Raw genomic sequence first — 9,956 nt, 5'->3', positions numbered from 1 at the left:
AAAATTCTAAATTTTTTCCACATGAGACTGTGGGCTTTTTGGGAAAAAGAAAAGCAAGCATATGGCTCTCAGAAAATAAAATCTGCTTTGTGAGATAAAAATCTCCCTCGTTACCCCCACCCTCAGAGCTACCCCATGGTATCACATTCTTTGGAGTTTCATTTTACATGTTGGGGCTGGGACAACAGACACATGTGTGTGCCTGCCTTGAGTGGTCATAATACATTGCAAAAAATCCTTCTGCAACCCCTCTCTTCCAGAGTGGTTTTTTCCTTCCTCAGCTATTCCCCACAGATGACATTAGCTCCCTTTTTAATTCCTTTCCCCTCGCTGCACGCTCTGATGTTACTTACCAACCCCCAGTGGATATGCAGAGGCTTATTCAGTGTCACATGTAATAGATAAAACAGCGGGGGCTTCTAATCGGAAAATGTTTTGCAGGCTGCAAAAGACTATGGAAAACCACAAAGCTGCCAATATGGTCCAGACTTTATTAATACATATTTGGCACAAGTGTGGCACACAACGCTGCCCTGTCCCCCATGGGGGATTAGTTACATGTTTACAGACATGGCATACGGTGGAAGGGGGGGGGTGAGGATATAGCCCCATTTCTAGGAACCTCCTGCAGAGCTTGTTTTTTTATCTGAGGCCCAGAGACACGCAGGTAGTACACCTCTTCATGTGGGCACAGCATTAGAGGTGGCTTGAGTCTTCTTCCTATTTTATTTTTATTTATTTATTTATTTATTTATTTTTGTAGAGATGGGATCTTGCTTTGTTGCCCCAGCTGGTTTCAAACTCCTGGGCTCAAGTGATCCTTGCATCTTGGCCTCCCAAAGGGTTAGGATTATAGGTGTGAGCTCGGCTTGTAGTGGTGTTTTTAAGAGGCTACCAATTCCTTTACACACTCCCATCAAGAGGTGGGGTTGGCCGGGCATGGTGGCTCACGCCTGTAATCCCAGCACACTGGGAGGCCAAGACAGGTGGATCACGAGGTCAGGAGATCGAGACCATCCTGGCTAACACAGTGAAACCCTGTCTCTACTAAAAATACAAAAAATAGCCAGGCGTGGTGGTGGGCGCCTGTAGTCCCAGCTACTCAGGAGGCTGAGGCAGGAGAATGGCCTGAACCCAGGAGGCGAAGCTTGCAGTGAGCCGAGATTGAGCCACTGCACTCCAGCCTGGGTGACAGAGGGAGACTCCGTCTCAAAAAAAAAAAAAAAGAGCTGGGGTCAACGTCTCCTCTGCTAAAATCTGGGCTCTGTGACCTCTCCAACCAAGTGAGTGCTGTGGGAGGACACTATGGCCTCCCAAGGCTGGGTAAGAAGGGGCCAGGCCCACTCCATCTGCGGCTTTTGGGATGCTCGCTGTGGCCCCTTTTCTGGATACTCCTAATCAGGAAGCTTCCACATTGCAAGGAGCCCAGTCTCATGGAGAGGCCTTGTGGGGTGCTCTGGTTGACTGTCCTCCAGCCTCCAGGCACAGGCCCCAGTCATGCAAGTGAGGCCACTCTCTCAGAGGCACCACTCCCAGCCCCAGCCCACCCAGCGCTCAGCCATTTGCATCACCCTGACCATTAAAGTCTTCCCTGCATCGCTCCAGAAACAGTAGAGCAGTGAAGAGCCGGGCCCACAGGTTCTGTGAATGTAACAAGACAGCCGTTTCATGCCCCTGAGTGTGTGTGGGATGGTTGCAGCAGGAGGAAGCACAGCACACAGCCAGGTGAATGCTGAGCGTTAAAAGGGCCCTGGGTACATTCCAAGAACTAGACCTTCCAGGCCCCCTGGCTGTACCGCCCGCACCTCATCAAATCTATAGGGCCAGACTGCCAAAAAAAACTCCTTGTTCATTGTTAAAACCCTGCAGAAAGTACCAGACTCTACAGCAGTCAGCACTGACTCGCTGCCACTCTGAACAAGGCTTGCTGGGACCTCCTACTCGACCTCCCTGTCCCTCCTGGGCCTCTCTGGCCTCCTCTCCCTCCACCTTCTCTCACTCATTCCCCAGCAATGCTGGTCTCCTCCTTTGGCCCCACACACACCAGATATGGTCCCACCTCAGGGCCTTTGTTCCTGCAGTTCCCCCTGCCTGTACTGTCCCTCTTTGTATATTTGCCTGGCTGTCTCCCTCAATGCCTTTAGGCCAGGGGTCCCCAAGCCCTGGCCGCAGACTGGTACTGGTCCATGGCCTGTTAGGAACTGGGCCACAGCATTAGATTCTCCTAGGAGCACGAGCCCTATTGTAAATTGTGCATTTGAGGAATCTAGGTTGCGCTCCTTATGAGAGTCTAATGCCTGATGATGGGAGGTGGAACAGTTTCATCCTGAAGCCACCCTCCCCCAGCGCCCCGGTCCATGGAGAAATTGTCTTCCATGAAACTGGCCCCTAGTGCCAAGAAGGTTGGAAACCGCTGCTTTAGGCCTTTACTCAGAGCCACCTCCTCTGTCAGTCCTTTGTGGCCATGCTTTCCAAAATGGCAAATCCCCACCCATGTCTCCAATTTGCATGACTCTTTTTCTACTTTATTTTTCTCTCGAATACTTGTCACTATCTAAATACTTCTATTTTACTCATTTTTGTTGTTTATTATGCCTTTCCCACTAGAGTGTATATTCACTATGCACAGAAATACATCCCCCAGGGCCTAGAAGAATACCTGGCACAAGGAAAGTAGGCAGTCAATATCCATTGCAGAAATAAATGAATACTCTGTAACAAAGTTATGCTTTTGCTTTTATTCCAAGAAACAAACAGAGTATATGCCTATCACAATAAATATTTGTTAAGTGAATAAATGGGAGACATGCAGGATGGCTGGTTTATTGTTGCCTTTAGAAAACAGTATGAATTCCGTCCTGCCGAGATCTCCTCCAACCTCCCTCTCCAGCTTTACCACCTGCCTCCCTCCTCTGCCCAACCGGAGCAGGCATCCCCTGGTTCAGTGCACTGAAGCCTGGCTTCTGCCATTTCCTCTGCCTGGAAGGTCCTGCATCTACCTCTTTGTGAACTTACATCCTGTTTGTCTCTTCAGGATCAGCTCCGGTACCACCTTGCTAGAGTCCCTTTGACCTCTGGTGAATTCCATGTGCAATTCTCCCAGGTCCTGAGGTCCCTGGGTACTGTCTCATCTCCTTCATCTGTCTGAATCCCAGAGAAGAGCAGGTGCTGCTCTGCCTTGTTCATATTTGTAGTCCTTACCCCCCTTCACTCATAGGCAGCTGCAGGTACAGATGGGGTCTGGAGAATTTGGGGATGTGTTGGAGGGATGGGGAGAGAGAGGAGGTCTGGAGAACTCCATGTTCATATCCGATTCTGTCAGAGTTTGAGAAGTGCAACAACAACAGTAGAACTAACTGACATGCCCCTATGACAGTGAAAAGAACACAGGTCTTGGAATCAGAGAGCCTGGTCTCATCTCCTTGCTAAGTCTCCTTAGACAAACCATTTACCTTTCCCAAGCCTTGGTTTCTTCAACTACAAAAATGTTTATGCCACAAGGATATTGTTTGGATGAAAGAATATCATTCTTGAGGGAGGAAGAAGTGTAAACTGAAAAACACTATGCAAATGTAAACGAATGTGTAAAAGTTAGATGTTCTAACCAGTGAAATTGACAAGAGTGCGGCTCAGGTTGCTGCCAGAGGGTGGCAGCAGCAGGCAGGGACTTTGGTCCACGGTCCTTTGAAAAAAGCAACCCTGGAAGCTGCCAGAAAGGGATACATTCACTGGGTTGCCCTGAGATGATCAGCTCATCTGACTGTGAAGAGATTGCCCTCTCTCCTGGAGTAGGATCTGGCCAGGGCCGAACCAAACCCCAGAAGTCTTCCTTTGAGTGATTTTCCCCAGATGTTTTTTATGGCCACCCTCACCATCACGATGCTGTCCTGAAATTTCCGGCATTCGGTGTAGGTTTTTTCTTGGTGACCTCATCTAGTCTTCACCACAAACTTTTGAGCATAAGTGAGCAGGCCAGATTATAACTCCTTCCCACAGATCACCTTTTTTTGTTTTAATTTTCATTTTTGTAGAGACAAGGTCTCACTATGTTGCCCAGGCTGGTCTTGAACTCTGGCCTCAAGTGATCCACCTGCCTTGACCTCCCAAAGTGTTGGGATTACAGGCGTGAGCCACGGCACCCGGCTGCACCTCACCATTTCAGACATGACAAAACTGAGGCCCAAAGAGGTTACTTTGAAGATCATACAGATAGTAAATAGGAAAAAGTTAGAATTTGCATTTTAAGCCTGGGTTTTTTTTTTTTAGCTTGAATTCCATTACATCATCACTTCTTTCACCTGCTTGTTCAGTTATTCATACAACCAGCACTTTTTGGGCTCTTGCACTTTGCTGGAGAGCTGCATAGACTTCCTACTACTTAGCCATGGTGGCCGCTCTCCTGGCCTAGGCAAGCCGATGTCTTCCACCCTTTCTGCTCAGAGCTAGGGCCTCAGTCTATCTTCCTCTACTCTGGGCAGCAGGCGCTACCTCTTTAGTGTTCTGGGGCTCATATCCCAAGCCCAACAGCTGAGAAGGGGCCCTGTCTCCCCCTGCTCCCTACATCACAGCTTCTTAGATCACAATCTCACAGGCTCTGCTGGCTTTATACTTAGGCAATCCTGAGAAATAACTAGGAAGAGGAGGGTAACAAAAACAAAAGTAAAAAGCAGAGAAAAGTAACACATACCTAAGGAACCATATAAAGTTTCCTAGTTCTTCTCAGTCTACAGTTCGTGACTTCTTTGCTATGAAGTCTTCAAGCCCTGAGCTTGAGCTCTCCTGGCTTATTTCCGAAGGTGAAACTTCTCTATTTTGTCTCTTCTTTTATTCTGTTAAGTTGGCCTCATTATCAGGAACATAGAGGCAATCTGGGAAGAAAGCTGACATTTGTTGAGCATCTCCTAGGGGCCAGATATCGTGCTAGACCCTGGACACACATCACTTCATTTGACCTCACAATAGGCTTGAGAACAAAGCATTTGTCTTCTTTTACAAATGTGGAAATTGAGACGCAAAGACATGAAATGACATGCCTAAATTCGTGTATCTAGTATGTGGTGGCTCAAAGCTCTTTTCCCTAAAAGCACATGATTATACAGCTAGCAACAAGCATGTACCCCTTCTCTCAGAGGCGTTTAACGCTTGGGGGAGTTCCAAGATCAGTGACTTTCATATCCGGAACCCAGGCTTCACACAGGAACTGGCACCGTGGGTCGATTCTGTCCTCTCTGCTTTGTGGGTCGATTCTGTCCTCTCTGCTTTGTGGGTGGGAAGCCCAAGAGGAAAAGAAAACTCAGTTTTTGCCTTGGAGGAGATACCACCTGACAAAGGAACAAGCTTTCAGAGACAGGCTTTTTGGCTGGAAAAGAGCACATCTGCTGCCATGGTGCATGCATTGGTGGCTGATTACATTAGGCTGCTTTTGTGAGAGCACTCACCTCTTTGCCTGGCAGTGACGATGTTTGTGGAATCTGATTTTGCTGCTGATACTGATACTAAAATTCTGCTGTGATCATCTAGATACAATCAAGCTAAACATCAATAGTACCTGGCCACAGACACACAGTGTGGCCTTTCTGATCATCACTGAAGCCCTGGCAAATATCAGGTTTTTTTTCTTTTTTTCATTTTATAGGCACTTGGTTTTACTGCACAGAAGCAATTGAAACTGGACACAGGTGGAAAGTGCGCCCTGGCATAATTCAGTGGCCAGTGCCCGGCCCCACCTGGACCACTCTTCCAGAATAGAGGTCTCTGGGCAAGGGCTTGACCACTCCTTTGGAAAACAGAAGGCATTTGGGAATAGGTTAAGACATCTCAAGCTTAATGTGTTTCTAACTGCTCATTCATTATTGCGGTCATCTGTCAGTTGCACATAGAGGCAATAAATGCACTTATTTGGAAAGGAGGGGGGCAGTTTTTATAGTCAAGTATTTATGTATGGCATTTGGCATGTATCACATTCAGCTACATAAGCTATCATAACATAATTGTCCATCGCCTCGGGAGGGTTTGGGGGCAGGGGGCTGGGATTGCCCTCTTTTGCTAACATATTGCTAACAGAAGTTCCTGTTTGAAGAAGGAGGCCCTATCATCTAAGTAGTTTCTTCTTACATAAAGAGAAAAAAAGTAAAAATTGCATTACTCTGATCCTGGAGCTCCGGGACCCTTCTGAGTTTCTTTGGCTGCTCCAGACATTCCTTTCCCCCTGCCTTACTTACCCTTGGCAGCCTTGTCTTCTGTGGCCTTCTCTGGAGGCCTGCTGTCTTTTTGGTCTGTGCTGGAGGATTTTTCAGCCTTTTCCGCCTTAGGTTTGCTGAGCTCCTTTGAGAGGGTCGTCTTTGGCTTTGGGTCTTGGGTTTCTCCTCAGGCTTCTTGACCTTAGTGGCCTTCTCCTCCTTGGTATCTTTTTTCTCCAGTGCTGCTGCTGCCTCCTCCCTCTCTGCTGGTTTTCTGGGTTCCTTGGCCTTGGCATCATCTGGTTCCTTCTTGGCCACCTCTGTCTTCTCTTTGGGTTTAGCGTCTTCCTTCACCTCCACCTTGGCAGGAGCCTCCTTCTCTAGGGTGGCTGCTTTTTTCTTGTCTTCAGCCTCTTCCTTCTTGGCTTCAACTATGGATTCTTTGGGCTTTTCAATGGCAGCTTCCTTCTTCTCCTCCACCTCGGGCTTTGGAGCCTCCTTTTTGGTGCCTCCTCTTTCTTGCTGTCCTTCTTCTCTGTTTTTGCCGTGGTGGTAGCTTTCTCTTCCTCTGCCTTCTTTGGGGGCTCTTTGACTTTCACCTCCTGGGGCTTCTCCTCCTCCTTCACTGGGGACTTCACCTCTTCCTTCTTTGGGATCTCCTTCTCGGGGACCTTGGCATCCGCTTTCAGGGGAGACTTCACCTTCTCTGGGAACTTGACCTCCTCCTTGACAGGGCTTTTGGCCTTTTTGCGGAATTTATCTGCAGAGGGCCTTACTTCCTCCTTTGCTGGAGTGTTGGCTTCTGGAGACTTCACATCAAGAGTCTTGGCCTTCTCAGGGGACTTTGCTTCTTCCTCCACTGGGGACTTGGCCTTCTTTGGAGACTTGGCCTCAGCCAGTGACTTTGCCTCTTTTGCTGGGGACTTGGTCTTCCCGGGGGAACTTGACCTCAGCTGGAGATTTTGCTTCCTCTTTCTCTGGGAACTTGGCCTTAGCGAGTGACTTTGCCTCTTCTTTTGTTGGGGACTTGGCCTTCCCGGGGGACTTGACCTCAGCTGGGAATTTTGCTTCCTCCTTCTCTGGGGACTTGGCTTCAGCCAGTGACTTTGCCTCTTCCTTCACTGGGGACTTGGCTTCCTTCTCTGGGGATGTGGCCTCTTCTGCTAGGAGAGACTTTGCTTCTTCTTCTCCCCCTTTTGCCTCCTCTTCTTCACCCCCTTCTTCCTTGACCTCCTCCTCTTTGGCCTCTTTCTCCTCTTCTTCAGTCACTTTTTCAGTCACTTGGGTCTCCTCCGTCTGTTCCTCCACAATCACAGTTTCTTTCTCAGACTTCTCTATCACTTTGATCTTCTCTTTGCTTTAGACCTTTATGTGAGTGGACATGGAGGGAATTTGGGGGAGTCCTTCTGGAAGTGAGAAAGGAATTGGGCCAAAGCCAATCTGACATTCCTCAGCTTCCAGGAGTTTTCTGTAAGCAGCCATCTCTATATCCAAAGCCATCTTGACATTGAGCAGGTCCTGGTACTCTCGCAGCTGGGCGGCCATTTCTCACTTGGTGTTCCAGCGTCCAGCTGCTGAGTGGCTTCCTGGTAGGAGGCAATGTCGGCCTGATGACGGCAGCTCAGAGTGCTGCCTCTCCAGTGAGTCAATGGTGCTCTTCAGTGCCTCCAGCTCTGTGGTCTCGGCCAGAAGCTGACGCTGGTGCTCAGTTATCTCCTCCTGCACTCAGCACATGGCGTCTGTGTTCACCTTGGCTGCCTCACACAGTCGGTCCAGCCTCACTTGGAACCACTCCTCAAACTGCAGCATGCTCTGCACCGCGTGGCCTTCAAGCTGCCGCAGATCTCATGCAGTGCAGACGCCGTGACATCACGTCCCACTTGAGGGCGTCCCCTCCGCGGCCTGCACCTGCGCCTGCACCTGCGAGGCGCCGCAGCCCTGCATCTGGCCAAGCAGCTCGCCCACCTCCTCCTGATGGTGGTGCCACGGGTAGCTGCACTCCTCTTGCAGTGCCTGCGCCTTCTTCTGCAGTTCCACACCCGCCGCCTGGGCCTCCTGCAAGAAACCGCAACAGCACAAGCCTTGACCTCCTTGCGCTGCTGGGCCTCGTCATGGAGGCACTGTTGCACATGTGCGAAGTCCTGGAGCAGGTGCTCTTGCTCCAGGAGCAGCAGACCGCACACCATGCCCAGGCACAGCACCGTGAGGCGCATCCCGCAGACCTTAAGTTCATACAGTTCGCCCACGGTGGTGCAGCCCGCCTGCTGCTATCGCAGCACCACCGCCTCACCCTCCAGGCTGCAGTTGTGCACGTCCAGTTGCTGCACCTTGTCACTGTAGCCTGTGAAGCAGTCCTTCAGCACCTGTAGCTGCTCCTTCTCAATGTGTGCTGTGGCTGCCGCCACCACTCAGCCCTCCCATCCCATTGCTCAGCGTGTCCAGCCAGTCGGTGCTCGAGGCGACAGGTGCCCCCGAAGTGGCTGGGAGAGGCGGACACGGAGCTCATGGACATCCACATCCACGAGTGGAACCCGCCGGAGGATCCAGCAGCCGAGCGCCTTCCGCTTGTGCTGCCCTTTAGGGCCAGTGTGTAGTGGAGGCTGCTGCCGCTGTTCAGCGCCCAGCAGCACCTCGGAGCCACCAAAGCTCATCATGGTCTGAGCAGGTGCCTGGGGCCAGGACGGGATGGGAGGCACTCAAATGTCAGTTTTTAGTAAAAATGCAGCCGGGCATGGTGGCTCATGCCTGTAATCCCAGCACTTTGGAAGGCTGAGGCTGGTGGATCATGAGGTCAGTAGTTCGAGACCAGCCTGGCCAATATGGTGAAACCCCATCTCCACTAAAAATACAAAAATTAGCTGGGTGTGGTGGTGCCCACCTGTAGTCCCAGTCGCTCAGGAGGCTGAGGCAGTAGAATCGCTTGAACCCAGGAGAGAGAGGTTGCAGTGAGCTGAGATTGCGCCACTGCACTCCAGCCTGTGTGACAGAGCAAGACTCCATCTCAAAAAAAAAAAAAAAAATGCTAGACACTTTACTCCTTTTTTGTGTTTCTACCCTGAGTCTGTGGGAAGGTGTGAGTGGAGGCACCAAAGAGAGGAGATGGAAGTTAGGCAGAAAGGTGAGGTGGGACGCAGGGATTGCTGCAACTAAGGACAAGTGAGGTGTGCGAGGCAAAAAGTGACAGTGGGGTCTCAGGAAGAAGCAAGCAGTGTCTCCAAGTTTGGAGCACAGGTCCAAGGGGCTAGGGATTAGGTGATGAAAGTGTGGAGGAAGGGGACAGGCACAACCCAGAACCTCTCAGGGCTTAGAGTCCTCCACTGAAATGTGAAGGGATCTAATCCTATTTGGAATTTCTTTCTCTTCCAAAATCTCACAGTTCAAAAAGTTCAGTTGGGTGTGAAGTACATAAATGGCAATTTTGACCATAGTCCTGCCAGAAATAATAAGTTCCTCTTCAAAGCTTCCTTGGTCTTTCTTAATCAGTAAAGAGCACTTGTTTCTCTGCTTAATCTGTAAAGAGCAAACCTCTTACTCTGTAAACAACCTTTCCCACCTAGTTGGTAATGGACAGCCTCTCCCTTCCTGCCTAATTGACCTTATTCAATTTCAAACACTAGCCAATCGGGTCAGCTTAGACTGTGCCTGACTCCAGCCAATGGGGAAAGGACACAGAAACAGGAACTGTTTTAGGGATAAAAATCCCTGCCCTACCCGGCTTGGTGTGCTCTTGCGATTGGAGGGATGCAGGCAGCACCCTTCTGCAAAGTAAATGTGCCT

General features: G+C 49.9%; 1 pseudogene; it reads right to left on the bottom strand.

Annotated features, from left to right (window-relative positions):
- Window positions 1-6,213: 6,213 nt before the first annotated feature.
- Window positions 6,214-8,833, bottom strand: LOC100437215 (neurofilament heavy polypeptide-like; annotated as a pseudogene).
- Between the last annotated feature and the right edge of the window lie 1,123 nt (window positions 8,834-9,956).

Source organism: Pongo abelii, chromosome 1 (genome assembly GCF_028885655.2).
Source record: "Pongo abelii isolate AG06213 chromosome 1, NHGRI_mPonAbe1-v2.0_pri, whole genome shotgun sequence".
Taxonomy (NCBI): domain Eukaryota; kingdom Metazoa; phylum Chordata; class Mammalia; order Primates; family Hominidae; genus Pongo; species Pongo abelii.
This window is presented reverse-complemented; position numbering and strand designations above follow the sequence as displayed.